The following is a 17,330-nucleotide window of genomic DNA, read 5'->3' on the forward strand; positions in this document are numbered from 1 at the left end:
TGGAAGGGTCAGTTGGAAGTAGAAGACCTAGGCGAACTTTTCTTGATCAAATCGGGGAAATATTTCCCATATTTCTCATTTTTCCCATTTTTGCAATATTTCTACGATTTGATCAAGAAAAGTTCGCCTAGGTCTTCCACTTCCAGGCATAGTGCCCATGTATGTATGTTTGTAATAATAGTTAAGTGTGTATGGCGTTGCATTTGCAGTACGCGTATTTATTTTATTTTATCTTAAGAGTACGATATAAAGCCTGACAAGATTTTATTTGACCCTGAAAGAGTGTCGCTACAAACCGCTTTCATATGGCAATAATGTGCGGACGTCATATATAATGGGGACAGGTGTACTGGTTTCGCTTTAATATTTGTAGAAAATGAAAACAGGGTTTTAGAGAATCAAAGTTTAATAAGCAAGGTTTAAATACTCGCTACTTGTTTCCGCACAGCCTAAAATCCATGAATCTTGTGCCTTTATCGAAGTCGTCGATGTTTATTTTCTTTTTGTGGGACCTTGTTTTATACTGGTGTCAATGATGTAACGGCCTTCTTATTTCTATAAATATTTTTCACGGCAGAGCTACAGACACCTTAAATAAGAACAAAAAATAAATTAAGCTAAATCGAAACCAAATAATCAGTACAGGATAACCGCACTATAAATTGTCAGTACCGGACATGTCAACAAACGAGATCGGAACATTGTTATCGAAATACTGTGAAATCCTTCATCCTTTTTTTGTTGTTAGTAAATTATCACCTTAAGTATAATTATTTTCACTTTTTTAAATATTATTTTGGGCAAATTTGCGATGAAACCGTTAGAAAATTGAAAATATTTACTTCTCGTTTACATCACTGACCGACCGGTCTGGCGCAGTCGGTAGTGACCCTGCCTGCTGCGCCGCGGTCCCGGGTTCAAATCCTGGTAAGGGCATTTATTTGTGTGGTGAGCACAGATATTTGTTCCTGAGTCATGGATGTTTTCTATGTATATAAGTATTTATATATTATATATATCGTTGTCTTACCCACAACACAAGCCTTCTTGAGCTTACCGTGGGCCTCAGTCAATTTGTGTAAGAATGTCCTTATTTATTTATTTATTTTATTATTTATTTATTTATCACTGACATGCAATGACTTTTGACGACGAGTGTCAAATATTAATCCTTGCCAGTAAAATAAATTAGTTCAGCTGAAAATCCGCAACGTGGCGAGGGTCAAATAAAAACTTGTCAGGCTATACCTACATATATCTTGATATACCTACATAGATACATACATACCTGTGATAAAATAAAGTGTTTAGTTAGTCGGAGAATCAATTTGTACATACAAAGCCGCAGTGATAGCTGAGATTACATGAAATTGCTGTTAATATGTAATAATATATTCAGAGGATAAACCTCATATCAATTAAGCACATAATTATACCGTCATACCTACTCGCAACCGCTATTTTGGGGTTTATAAAGACACGACTCTTTGGAGCTTTTGTTAACCCGAAGGGTAATAGTTTCACGAACCCATCCACTGGTGAATATGGTAATAGGCTATTAGACTCGTATCGAATTTAGCACATCATGTTATTGTTTTCTGTAGTATTTGACTTAAGAAATCAATATTTATAGCTTGCGGGCATTAAAAGTGCGTGATGACTGCGTATTTTTAATTAAATATGTGTGTATGTTTTTTTTTAATTATGGACTCCGAAAACGGTGTTGGCCAATGGAGTGACGTCACATAATTCAGATCAACTATGGAAATTAGAGGTAGTAATCTGATCTCCATAGAAGCAACCTTTATTGTATTAAAATTCATAGTGGTTGACGGGTGTGACAATGTGAAATATTTTTTTCTAAATATACTGACGTCATGTCATAGATATTCTATAGATTAATATGGCTGATGTTGTTTTTGCCTGATCACGTAAAAGTAAACTTTAAATAATTTTTTTGCGGGTTTTTAAGTCGTAATAAAATATGGTACCTACTATTTTTTTTGGTTTAATTAGACAGTAATTAATAATATAAGACATACTTTGAAAAAGGGTCAAGTAGCCTATTAAGCTTAATCAAAAGGATTAAGGGTCAAATCTGAATTTAGTGAAACTAGTATAAGTATGTGGCGTTAACATGTCTCTGAATGAAATAATGTTGCGGTTTCATTTAAAAATTAGTTATAACAAAACATTGTCATTTGTAGGAAAATATAGGATTACTTTGTTTAACCATTAAATGCACATGTAACCTTTATTTTAGTTCTGAAATATCTAATGTGCAAAAAATAAACATCGCAGAGCGATATGCCATTTCATTTGTAGCCATTTGGCTACAGTATGCATTAAAGGGTTAAAATAAAATTATTCGTTTTAGATTTTTGTTATACATTGCTGCAATCGTTCCCTATGGCTGCTACAACTGATCATGCTTTTCTAATGACTGGAAAAAATACAAACAATAAAATAAATAAATAAATAAATAATGTGGGATATGGGTTAAATTGTGGCGTAGGCGAGGGGCTGGCAGCCTGTCACTGCAGTGTCGCAGTTTCGTTTTCTTTCAACCCCTTATTTGCCAAGAGTGGCACTGTAACTTTAGCAGTTTCATGTGCTCTGTCTACCCCTTTATGGGAAACAGGCGTGATTGTATGTATGTATGTATGTATGTATGTAATAAAATAAAATAAAGTTAAACAATCGATCTGGGGGTGACGACATAACAAGGTGGCTTCGCTGCGTCGTCTGACTCGACGTAGGATTACACTTAAAGTATTATGTACTATGTACAACATATAATGCATTTCGTACGTGTAATTTAAATGAGTAATAATTTGCGCACTTATTTACTTAACAAACCCTATAATTTACGTATTTATATGTACAAGAAACGTAACCTTACTTATGTATAAAACGCATTTTGTTGACCCGTATATTTGAAAGAGACCCTAACCTAACTTAGTCTATTGTTTCACAGAACTAGAAAAACCTTTTGAAAAAGATGTAGTTCTCAAGAAAGTCCAACAAAGTTCCAAAGACAGCTACGAACAAAGGATCACAATGTCCCTTCCTATCGGTGAGCATTGTCCGTATTGTTGGCAATTCAGGCCCCGTAGCCGAATGGCATTTCTGCGACGCGAAACGCCACCGAAACGCCACAGAAATGTAGTCTGGCTCTGTCGCACCAATACGCAAGAGCGATAGAGATAGATAGCCACGAAAGAGATATTATCATGAGCGTTTGTGCATTCGGCTACGCATACAGACCTTGTTGCAAAGAGATAATCTAATTCTAGAACATTACTTTGCTAATCTGCGAATGGAAACTTCTATTTTCTACATATTTTTAAATAAAATAGTAGTTACAGTTACTGGCAGTTACCTCTAGACTTGTATTAAACGGCATCCAAGCTCTTAACAAGCTTGGAAGGCAAAACAAGGTGCAACTGGTATGGATACCGGGGCACGAAGGCTTCATTGGCAATGAAAACGCTGATGAACTTGCCAAGGCCGGATCTAAAGACAACTTCATAGGTCCGGAACCTTATGTGGGCCTTTCACAAGGAACCATCAGAACGGCTATGAAAGACCAAACAAAGGCTAGTCACCAAAAAGAGTGGGATGCCCTGGTTGGTCTGAAGCATTCAAAGCTCTTTATGCAGAGGGTAGACTCTGGATGGAGCAAAAAGCTAGGGAAGCTAGGCAAAAGACAACTCCAAATTATAACGGGGGTGTTCACAACGGGGTCCAAATTTTGGCCAAGATGGGACACGCCGACAACACTGATTGTCGCATGTGTGGCGAAGAAGAGACCGTCAGACATTTAATGTGTGAATGTCACGCCCTCGCCAGACAAAGAATGAAGAACTTTGGAGCAGGCTACCTGGCACCGAAGGACTTCAGAGAGCTACCCATGAGCCTCATCATCCGATACGTGGAGATGGTCGAGAAGCTCCTGAATAGCTGAAGGATCTTAGGATCGTAGGGGGTAATTGCACAAAAGATCCCGATGGGTCGAAGTGTATCCGTAAGGGCCCCCGCAGATTTAAGATAAGATAAGATACTGGCAGGATAGGATAATTTACAAAAGGGTTGAAAAAACACACTGAATATCTATTCTATAGAACGTACATAAGTTTGTAGACAATAATAACAATAAAAATAAGAAAACTTTTATCTACCCCAGTAAACATAACGTCGCATTCGCGTCAAAATGTTATAGCAAAAACAACTTCCAAACTTTTCAAGCATAGATAAAGTTGCAAACAAAAGGATAAAAGGAAATGGGGCAGAAAAACAGAGTATTCGTTTTTTTGTTATTTTAATAAAATAAGAAAATATCGCATCCGATCTTGTTCCAAAATGGTTATGTATTAAAAGTTTATTTATCTACATAATAAGAATCTTAAATAAATAAAATAAATAAATAAATAAATATTATAGGACATTCTTACACAGATTGATTGAGGCCCACGGTAAGCTCAAGAAGGCTTGTGTTGTGGGTACTCAGACAACGATATATATAATATATAAATACTTATACATAGAAAACATCCATGACTCAGGAATAAATATCTGAGCTCATCACACAAATAAATGCCCTTACCGGGATTCGAACCCTGGACCGCGGCGTAGCAGGCAGGGTCACTACCGATTGCGCCAGACCGGTCGTTAAATACGTACATAAAATTTAAAATTACATTAAACTAACACAATCATAATGATACAAGCGAGGAAAAAAGAAGTTCGAAACGAGTGGCGATAAATTAAAACACAACCGAAGGGAGTCAGCCATCTGTATCTACTTGAAAAACGTCGTACGATACACGTGCGAAAAGGAAATTCGTCACTCGTGTCGATCTAAAACATTCCCTTCCGTCGTGTTTTAATTTATCGCCACTCGTTCGCGGAACCTCCTCTTTTCGCACTTGGTTCGTAAATCGTAATGTACTATTACGTAGGTACCTAGTAGGTTAATATTGCCTAAGGTCACTGCGGCCAAAACCGACATACGAGTACTTTATTTGAAATAAAGTTTGAGTGGATAAAACTAGATGATTAAAGTAGTTGCCCGTGTGGTGACGGGTTAAGAATTTCACCACCCCCTTTCTTCCCGTGGGTGTCGTAGAAGTCGACTGTGGGATATGGGTTAAGTTGTGTTATAGGCGAGAGGCTGCCAACCTGTCACTGCAATGTCACAATTTCGTTTTCTTTCAACCCCTTTTTGCCAAGTGTGACACTGAAACTGGAGTAGTTCATGTGCTCTGCCTACCCCTTTATGGGATACAGGCGTGATTGTATGTATGTATGTATGTATGATTAAAGTAGTCTGGGGTGATCTGCATGGTCCTATGAGCTAAGAAATAATATTTTTTACAAAGCTGTTATAATACTTTAGTGACCAGCAGCCTGGGCAGGTTGACCATTTTAATTTTAATGTTATATGGGATAGGTATCAAAATCATGATCATTAGTATTTTCCGTAATAACAGACAGACGGACAGACAGACGGACAAAGCGGCACCATAAGGGTTCCTTTTACTACCTTTTTGGTACGGAACCCTAAAACCGTTAAAATTTTTAACATATGAGCATTTTTAATTTATACTTAAGGCAAGACCAGAATATGTCCTGTAGATGGGGTTCAAAATCTTTTTTTTCCAGGTCCAGATAAGAGTAAAGCCGGAACTTACAATTGAAATTAACCTACAACAGCCGTTTAAATAGACTTATTTCCCATAAAACGACTTACGGAACTAACTTGTTCCGTCTATTGTCCTTTGAGTCGTCGGCAACCCGAACCCTCCTTAGAACTTGTACACTCCTTTTTGCTGTGTACTTAACGCAGCAAAAGGGAATGTACAAGTTTCTAATGGGGTGGCAACGCGCATAGAGATAGAGATAGAGATAAAAAAATGTTTATTGAAAGACACAAATGAGATGTCTTTAGCGTCAATTACGTGCATAGCTTAGTGACCACTCAGGAGTTACTAGGCCTCAGGCGGAGACCAGATGCTTGTTGAATGTATAAAAATGCCACCGACATAGTATAAAAATAAATAAATAATAAAACCTAAAAAGGCACGGCAACTACTTGTTTATCATATGTCGGTCTTGTCTTACTCTTATATGCCGGACTTTCCGAGTAGGTATAATTTCGAAGTTACATATTTCAGAACATAAAACTATAAATTACGCGTTCAGCATTTTAAGTGCATTAATAGTAACTAGATAGGAATAACGATTATTAAATTACTACGTTACATACATGCACAAATATTCCGACTGCTTCTACATATTTTATTTTAATTTTTTGCGGAACCATGTTGAACTCGATGTTCGAGTTCGAAACACGAATCAAGTTTATTGTTAACTAGTATTTGTCCTAGGGATATCCATTGAAGACCAATGGGTTAAGGATGAAAAACTGGTATACCTTCGGAGGCGTAAGGAGCATAGATATATAAATACAATAAGTTATTTTCAGTAGACGGGCTTCCCAGATAGACGGTCTTCCCGACACTGACCTTATCTAAGGAAATATTGCTCTTGTTACTTAAACTGTAAAAGTAGGTACTGAAAGAAATGAGTCTGATATTATGTGATCAGTGACTAATCCCAATAAAAGAAAATACTTGCAAAGATTTCCTTCCAGGAAAACCTTCACATAACACAACTCTTTTGAAGTCCCTTGCCCGCCTTAAAGCTAACCTCAAAAGCAAATAAGCAACGTTTTCCCTGTCTCGTTAGCTGCTGTTTACAAAGCTGATTATGCAATCGACCACTGACTGTACTGGTCACAGACACATGTATTCCGAAATATAGATAGGTAGATTACGCATCAGCAAAAGATATGGAGACAAAACAAAAATAAATAGAGGCAGACAACAGGCGGTCTTATACATACTAAGAAACAGGTAGGTTTCTTCAGTTTTTTTTAAAGAAAAAAGAAGATCTGAAGAGACTACATGACATCAACATATGAAACCAGTTAGGTTGAATAATTTTTTGTCTATGTATTTTTTACGACAGAACCAGTTTTGATACGACCTCAATAATCATCTTGGTGAATATGGCGCAGGCATGAATTTTATTAGTTTTTCTTTCCACAAAAAACTAATTCTAATAACCCCAAAACGTAACTACATAGTTTGCGTTATTTTAAAAACATAGTTTCCATTGCCACTTCCTGTCTCCAGTAGACCAGGCCCCGTAGCCGAATGGCATTTCTCCGACGCCAAACGAAAGCGATACACCGCTGGCTCTGTCGCGCCAATACGCAAGCGCGATAGAGATAGATATCTACTAGCGCTTCGTTTCGTGAGCATTTCGTGAGCGATTGTGCCATTCGGCTAGCCACCCTGGTCCATATGATCCTAATATTGCACTGTCGTCCAATTTGCATAATGATTTAACCATGCAAATTATGAACGTAATCGGAAACAATAACTTTCCAGATTTAATTCACTATACATACATACACATACATACATATCCCACATACATATAATCACGCCTTGGGAAAAAGGGGTTGTATCCCATGGAAACGGATTAAATCGCGTATAATGAATGACCACGACCACGAACGCTGTAAAGAGTTCGAAACGTCGGGATGTATTTTAAATTCATTAACGCGATTTAACCAAGTTTCAGTGCCATAATTCATTTATTTGCATAAGATAGTGTGTATGCAGGTTTACATATTTTTACATAAAAGTGAGTATCAACTACCTCGTCGCAAAGAAATCGAAATTGTGACATTGCAGTGACAGGTTGCCAGCCTCCTACCTACGCCACAATTTAACCCGTATCCCACAGTCGACTTCTACGACACCCACGGGAAGAAAGGGGGTGGTGAAATTCTTAACCCGTCACCACACGGGTATACATATTTTCACTATACATATTTTTTTATTGTTTAATTTGAATCCTTCTCTCAAGTATACTCGTACTACTAAATAGTTTTAAGTTGTACGCTTAGGTAGTCTTAGTTTCAATCAAGGACGATTATAAAGGACCAGCAGAGTCCATACTAAATACCGTACCCCGTTGGCAGCCGTAAATCTATGTCACTAGATGTCACTAAGAGTCTCATTTGAATAAAAATGTCGTTTTTTTTTTAAATACGCACACGGTAGTTCAACGGCATTACAAGTTTACAAGTGATACAGTGAAAAGTATGTAGATGACGCTAGGGGCCCGTGTCATGTTTCAGTCCCTGTTTACACGCAAGCCATCGTTCTTATTTTGAATTATGACAATCATGCAAAAGAGTACCATACTGTCAAATTTTCTATCTCTTTCATTTTGAGCGTGACGTCAATGATTAGTAATATTACTTTCAATATATTTAAAATTTAGATTTTAATGAGGCCATTTCGAACGGTGTTTATGATAGATATCATGTTGACAATCAATCTCCTGACCGTCTCGCTCATACCAATCCTATCCTATATTTGAACGAGTGCGACCGAAACATGATTTTTGAATGTCTAAAATCTTATTGGTAGTTGTCGAAAAACCGCTTTTTCCATAAAGTGTTGGCGCGACGTCAAGTGGGTGATAGGCGTACGAGCAAGTACGCGTTGGATGGTCGACTACTATGCACAGCGGTTTTTTTTTACGCGTACTTACGGTGACACGTCGTCGAGCCATAAGTACGCATACCTGCTCGTATCGTACGTTTATCACCCACTTCAGACTGCGTTTCGATCGGCGTTTAGCGACAATGATTATCAGCTCGGCTTCATAGCTTTACGAACCTTAGCTCGGACCATCGAATATGAAACTTATAAACTTCTTTATACCCTTGTGTATACTTATATAACTTATAAAGTTCTTTATACACAAGGGTATAAAGAAGTTTATAACCAGGTGCTCCATGACACCATTGCACCAATCTGTCGCCAGCACTGCTACACTTCAACGGCCAAGTCACACAGCATCCATACTAATATTATAAATGGGAAAGTGTGTGTGTCTGTTTGTTTGTCCATCTTTCACGGCAAAACGGAGCGACGTATTGACGTGATTTTTTAAGTGGAGATAGTTGAAGGGATGGAAAGTAACATAGGCTACTTTTTGTCTCTTTTTATATCCCCCCACTTCCTTAGAATGGAGGATGGAAGTTTGTGGAGAGATTTTCGAATTTAACGCGAGCAAAGCCGCGGGCAAAGGCTAGTTAACTATAATAATACAGAAATCGCAGTAAGGAACTTTATGTAGATTTCATTACTTTTTAGAGATAAACAAGCAGCTCCATCGAGACGGCTATTTTTTACAGAATGTTTTTGGTGGGATATACATTTTCTTAGTCCGTTTTCACATTATCCGATCCGATATCGGATGTCGGAAGGGTTTAAATGGAAAAAATCCAAGATAGCGCCTATATTGTATGGGGTATAAGTCCTACATCCGATATCGGATCGGATAATGTGAAAACGCATTTAGTCTCACTAATTATTACTTATGTCAGAGTTTCACTAATTATTTATTTTTATTCATTTATTATCTCAGTTTAGGTTTATACGAGTATAATACTTATAAAAATATATTACCAAAACAATACAAACTATCATTAATTTATTATAAAAACGTAAACCAAAGTGCCACGCCTAGTCGGCCAGTGCATGGCCTACGCTGCCGATGGTTAGGGTGCTCGGAGTGACATACAAGAAACGCTGAACTATCCGCGTTGTGTCCAAGACGAAGCCTGACCGACGAAGCTAGCAAGTCTCTCTACATGTTAGCTGAAATACTGTCAAACCGTTCACTGTGATTACTCAGATTATTATAAGCAAAATGATCTTTGAATGAACTTTCTGGACAATTGAGATGCATGGGCGCAGTCGAAACCAGCTCGTTCCTTCAACCGAGTCCCGTTGAAAATCGGAAAGATTATTTTCCTTAGCACATTTAATGTTTACAAATTGGATTCGCCTTCTGTCACCTAAACTGGTAAATTTATGTATGAGGTCATTGGTAATACAATTATTAATTTATACAGTTATTAATTCTGTATCCGCACTGCTGCTGCGATTCTAAAATATTTAATATCCATATTATGAATATTCAATAAATCATACAATGACATTTGTGATGTGACATGGATGTCACATATTCTGTTGGCACAATGATTGCGTTTTGTTGAACGTATTTGAGTTCAACATGTAGGTTTATTATCACTAAGTATATTATATTAATGAACAACGAAACGGATGTGACATTTTCCTAGTCCACCAACGTCATCTAGTCATTTTATTTGGCAATAATTAGACAACATGCGAAAAAACTTGGCCAGCGAAGCGATCACAACTACGTCGAGGCCGACCAAAAAATATAATTTGTAAAAATTGTGATATTTTGATATTAAAATAAAGTTTTTTGATAGTTATTCATAGTATAATATAAAAACAAGTAAAGATATGGGTGAAAATATGTTTTTTTCCACTCCCGGGTTACGAAACAACGCCATCTAGTTTTAAAGCAAAAACTAAGCTTTTTTCAGGGGTACGCTTTTTTGTATGGGCTATATCAGTCTAGTATTAAATGGTCCTTGGTTTCAATATTAAATTTTTGTCAAGTACCTAAATAAACTAAGAACGAATATTACGTCACCACGACTGGTCCGGCCTAGTCCGTAATGACCCTGCCTGCTAAGCCGCGGTCCTGGGTTCAAATCCCGGTAAAGGCATTTATTTGTGTGATGAGCACAGATATTTGTTCTTGAGTCATGGATGTTTTCCATATATAATTATATGTAAGTATGTATTTATCTACGAGTATATAATGTATATGTATATCTTCGCCTAGCACCCATAATACAAGCTTTGCTTAGTTTGGGGCTAGTTTGATCTGTGTAAGGTGCTAGGGTGTGAACGGTGTCCCTCAATATTTAAATATTTTATTTATGTAATATTATTTTGATATGTCTGTGCTTATTATATAATAAGACCTCCAGTCGGACTGTGCAGCATACCTATAATGAAGTTTTCTTTGTTGATATCGAACTCTCGAAGTATTTTAATTTAGTATTCATCCAGAAATATGGGCCAATGGAAATTTAGATCGCACAGTCGGAGAATTCTTAATATTTTCATTTGATTGGGTTTGAGTTTCTCGCTTTTAGGGGGGGTGTTTAAATTGTTTGCTCGCTATTAAGTAACAGGCGTTTGCTTAGTATAAGTAGATGAAACATGAACTTGAGAATAGAAATAAGATGCAGTTGATGATATAGGTCAAGACATAATGGGACGTCCGCTCCGAAATGGTATTTTATAAAAACGAATTCTTTATTTTCTTAACTGGACGTTGACATTTTTGGATTATCCATACTTAATATTATAAATGGTAAATTGTGTGTGTCTGTCCATCTTTCACGGCAAAACGGAGCAACGAATTGACGTGATTTTTTAAGTGGAGATAGTGAAGGGATGGAGAGTGACATAGGCTACTTTTTGTCTCTTTCTAACGCGAGCGAAGCCGCGGGCAAAAGCTAGTTTTACACAATTTGGGTCATGGGGGTCATGACCCTCCCTGGAGCCTAGGTTGACCATACAAATAGACCACTTGACATCTCCTCCCCCTGGGGCCTCGGCCTTTACCACGTGACCCCCCCCCCTGGGCACGAAGCTGGGTCTGCGCTTGCTTACTCTTGGCCACAGACTATGTACATATTGTACATAGATAAAGGCAAAGATGCGGCCTACGATGGAGTGAGCTCGCCCAGAAGTCTCATTGACCATACAGTGGTCGTTGTGTGGCATGCGTTTTGACACAACTCGCTGGTCGTTCGCACGCACACAGACGTGGAATTGATGCGCGTGTATTGCGCAATAGGAGCGTCTATATACAAGATTGTGTACTTTCTGTGGGTTCAAGAACTTGCGACAGGTGCACTCAATACAAATCGCTTGGCATGCCCAATCTCCTTTCTTCCTTGTGCTTTAAACCCACAGAATAGGCTAGTTTCCTATACTTAAAAAAAATATTTTATGCAGTGCACGAAATAAAGCACCACATAATGAGAAGAAAAATATGGACAGTAGTTACGTTTAAACATAATTTATATTTAATACATTGAGGTATATGTACTACGTACTAGAGGCGACGTTACTAAGAGAATTTTTACATACATGCGGTCCATGGACGCAACGTTGTCAGTCGTCTACAGTCCCTTGCAGTGCAGTGATGTGCCGTGATTCATTTACAATCCACGTGAATAATGCGTTCTTGTGTGCTTAAAAATTGTTCTAATCACTCGAAAAAATCAAATAAAAGTCAAGGTGTGACATTTCATCGGTAAATTAAACAAAAAACTCGTCTATAATATTTTAAGTTTGAATATTCTACAAACACGCGAGCGGGAGCGGACTGCCGCCATTTTGGTGACGCAATCATAGACTAGAAAAAGTTAACCGCGCAGATGTGCCATTTACATTGTTCCTACTAATGTGTTTCACCTCTAATATATTTGCGAAATATATATATTTCTAGAAAATTATTAGGTAACTACTTACTACTTCATGAATTATGTTACTATAATATTAAAAAAGTTTATTTGTTTATATATTGTTAATATTTTTTGAGTGAAATTGTATTTGTAGCACGCTCATTTTGCAGCTTTGGCCTGGTCATGAAAAAAGGGAACAATGGATACGCTTTATCAAAAATTGTGCTGAGGAAACTTGGTTACCAACTGACCCACATATTGTTCATTCATTGTATTTTAAAGAAAAAATAAGTACAGTACAATTATATTATTTTGTATTGTTTAAGTTGTAATAAGCAAATCATTTTGACTAGAATAGCCGTATTTTAACTAAATGTAAAATTCCCATTAGCAGAATATAATAATGTGTCACATCTGATGGTAGACCTACTCTATGCGTAAATGGCCGCTCCCCCCACCCCGCGCATTTGTCAGCATGTGCAGTGTTCTCGCTTGGCAACGTCGCCTCTAGTACGTAGTACATATACCTCAATGATTTAATAAGACAAAGAGAAAGATATAAAGTAAATGAATTGACCGTGACGTCACTCCTCAGTATTTCATAGTACTTAATTCCATATTAGAAAATCGTTTTGACAGTTCTTAAAAAGAAGCTGATTTGACTAGTAGGAAACTAGTCTATTGGATTTAGATAGAAGAAACAAGTTCATCTATTTCTATAGGGCCCGAGCGTGTCAGATTTTGTACTGAAGTTGTTACTTGCCTGTGATTTTAAATATGTCTCAGGCCCTTGAGTGTTCATAATTTTTGTGTTGTTGCAATTAAATATCACGTAACGAGGTATTTTTATTGTTTTTGTCGACTTCAACTTACAAAAATTGACGGCCGAAAGCTGCAAGCTGCCATTAAAGACGGACAACTCAGTGGATTTTTAACCCCCGACGCAAAAACGGAGGGGTGTTATAAGTTTGACGTGTCTGTCTGTCTGTTTGTCTGTGTGTGTGTCTGTCTGTGGCACCGTAGCTCCCGAACGGGTGAACCGATTTCAATTTAGTTTTTTTGTTTGAAAGCTGAGTTAGTCGGGAGTGTTCTTAGCCATGTTTCATGAAAATCGGTCCACTATGTCGCGGTCGGGGGTTTTTTCAAAATTTTAATTTTGTGGTTAGGTTATACTGCAGAGTTCATTTGACACGCTAAGTAGATACGTTTGCTTGATGTGTGGTATATAATATGACATCTGTGTTTAAACTCTATCATAGTAGTTAACCTGTATAAGTACAAATAGAGGTGCTTGAATTCTTAGCACGGTAAGAGTAAATGTAATAACCTACAACTTTAAAGGAACGCTTACACATCCACTTTTCTTTGAGAATGTTAGTATTAAATTTGCTTGCAACTCTTGCAACGCAAAAGGGTATAAAATACATTGTTTGTCAAGGAGAAAGCAGACAGGTGTTTATTTCTTGTAGATTATTTTAATAGTAAATAGAAATCTTGTATATAAATACTAGCTTTTGTCGTGAAAGACGGACAAACAAACAGACACACACACTTTCTCATTTATAATATAGTATGAATGTATGATATTCTATATAATGTAAATAGGATAGGTTAGTTTTAGCTTTTTTTTTCATGCCGATAGTGTTGGCGAGATATGGCTGTACCTTTTTATGTAACGACTGTCTCTAGCGAAATGAAATATTTTATTTCATTTCATTGTCATTTCATTTCATTTCGCATAAATTACTATAGACTACTATCATATATTGTATTATATATATACGTGGCGGAACACACTAACGATCATTTGATTCAGGGAACCGACCGTTCTGTGCGCGCCGAACCATATACGATTGGACACTTTGAAAGTAGCGTTCTGGAACGCTATTTGAATCTAATCTTTGGATTGGATTTATTTCTCACAGATATTATCTCATCGATTTCTCTATATATTTGGATGTATGCGGTATATTTATATTATTTGCTATTTGTATAGTTATTTATTATGTATTTATTCGTATTATATTGCAAGTTAGATTACCTAGAATCCGATTTCTGCGCCGTTTGTACTGTATGCCTACCATCTCCAATTCTCCTTCAATTGCTCAAAGGTTAACTGGAAGAGATCCCTTAAAGGGATAAGTTCGCTCTTGTACTAGTGATAAGCTCTTTTTCTTGTGTGTTGTATTATTTTCTGGTACAATAAAGTGTTTTACTACTACTATATCTATATATATTATCTATACACTGTTTTTTTTTTGTTTTACGTTAAATTCGACACGTCGTCAGGTTCATTATCCGGAACCATCCTGTATACCTACTTATCACTTTTAGTTAAATTCGCAAAAAAAATTTTCATCGTGTTCATACATAATAAATGGATTTTACCTTAAGAATTACATTCAAGTTAGTGTCAAGTGATTGACGGCACATATCAAAACAAACAACATTAGGAATTGGTAAAGGCTCAACACACGTGTTTTTCGCATAAATAACTATAGACAAAGCATAAGCCCACTGGACCAGGAAAACGAGAAAATAAAAGCGGAACACACTAACGATCATTTGATTCAGGGAACCGATCGTTCTGTTCGTTCTGTACCGCTTTGTGCGCGCCGAACCATATTATATGATTGGACACTTTCAATGTAGCGTTCTGGAACACCATTTGAATCTAATCTTTGGATCCATTCTTGGAATTTATTTCTCACAAATATTATCTATACATCTCATCGATTTTCCATATATATATACCTACCTATAATTACATTATGTATCTAGTAGGTATTATTTATATAATTTATTTAATAAGCGGAAAAGTCCGCTAACGATACTAATACTTTTTATTCTAAGAACAAATTAAATTACTTTCATAGAATATATTTTGATTTGTATTTTAACTATTTTAAGTAGTCACACTTCTATTTTATACATATACCTACAAAGAAAAAGTGACCAAGGCCTCCAAGTGTCCCGTTGTCCCGAGCTGGAATCGAACCAGCGTCCTCCGTTTACCGGGCGGATGCCCAAACCGCTCGGCCATCGGGCCGAGTAGTTTTTGTATTAAAGGAAAAAAATGCAAAATTTACGCTCTCGGCGGGACTTGAACCCAAACCCTTTTTTTATATAGATCTTGCTGTTCCCAATGACGCGAATTGATCCAATCTAACCTATTAAGAGTATGATATTACGAATTACATAATGAGTCATCATGAGTCTTCGTGAATGACACAATAATTTCAAGCATTTATATAAAACTAGCTTTTGCCCGCGGCTTCGCTCGCGTTAGAAAGAGACAAAAAGTAACCTATGTCACTCTCCATCCCTTCAACTATCTCCACTTAAAAAATCACGACTATTCGTCGCTCCGTTTTGCCGTGAATTGGACAAACAAACAGACACACACTTCCCCATTTATAATATTAAGTAGTATGGATAAGACATTTTCAAAATTTAAACTGTAATTACAAGTAAAACTGAATACAATTTTAATTGCTCAAATTCAAATAAATTATAACTTGTTATTTCGCGTCAAAACATGCCGTCGAGTCCCAAAAATGGTTGGAGAGTTTTCAACTTATAATTGTATCTAAGTACTTTAATTCCTCACAAGTGGCTATCTCTCACAAAAACCTTACTGATGTAGGTCTGAGCAACATTCGCCACAACAACTTGCTAACAAGGGGGAAACTGGAAGGTTGAATGGGACTCAGCGTATCAAAGATTAGGTTGGTAAATATTATTAAAACACAGAAGGTTCTATCCACAGTAGACCTAGCACATGATGGCCGTGAGAGTATGTCGCCGCGAGATAGATCACACGTCTTCTTCTAACTGTATAAATGACATAAGGACGGGTAATCTATCTCGCGGCGACAAACTCCCGCAGCAATCATGTGCTAATCCTGCAGGTGTCATTAGATCAAGCAAACGTAAACTTGTTTTCAATTTTGTAATAGTAAGGTACAGCGGGACAAATATGAACTGGGGGCAAATGTAACTGGTCTATTTTTGCCATGTTTTACAATGCTTGCATTATTAAATAGAGTGCCCACCAGTTATAAATATATGGTAAGCGTGTTAAGTGGATACATGTAGAACTCAACATCATATAAGTAGTGTAATAATGGAAAAAATTGACTAGTTACAATTGCCTCCCCAGCACGGGAAGCATGGTCGCGCGATAGACGCTAAAATATCAGGCCGTCCCTACCGCACTTACGCAGATAGTGCGATAGGGACGGCCTGATATTTTATCGTCTATCGCGCGACTATGGTTCCCGTGCTGATGAGATTTGCCCCGCTGTACGTTATTTAAGTATGTACATTAATTCCATCTCGCAAAAACCTTATTAGCGATGTAGGTCTGCCAACTTTCGCCACCACTCAACTCGGTAACAACGGTTGAATGGGACTTTTAGCTATTGCGGGCTTGCGGTTTCGTGTATCATAGAATAAGTAGAGAAATATTATGAATGTAGAAGGTTTCAATGTCGAGAAAATAGTATTGTTCTTATTAAAGCTTTTTTAAGTACATAAGTAGACTGTTTTTTTCCGCACCAGTTCGCAAAGCAGTACATTAAATTTTTTGACAGGTCGAAACTTCAAAGGGCGAAGAGGGATTTTGTAACTTTGATCTTTGTGACTTTGAGTGGTCTTTGTCTGACAAAGACCACTTTGCAGGCTAGCATGCACCGGGCCCAGGATCGAGTGGCGTGGAGACAACTGGTCCTGACCAACTGACCTGTGTTTCAATTCATCACCACTCGTTTAGAATTTCTTCTCTTCCACGCAGGTTTTCCGTCGAGGGACGCATCCTGAGTAATCGGCTACGTTCGTAGTGGTATCCGTTACAAATATTTAAGCGTTGCTTGATCTC

The sequence above is a fragment of the Leguminivora glycinivorella genome, chromosome 4 (genome assembly GCF_023078275.1).
Source record: "Leguminivora glycinivorella isolate SPB_JAAS2020 chromosome 4, LegGlyc_1.1, whole genome shotgun sequence".
NCBI lineage: Eukaryota > Metazoa > Arthropoda > Insecta > Lepidoptera > Tortricidae > Leguminivora > Leguminivora glycinivorella.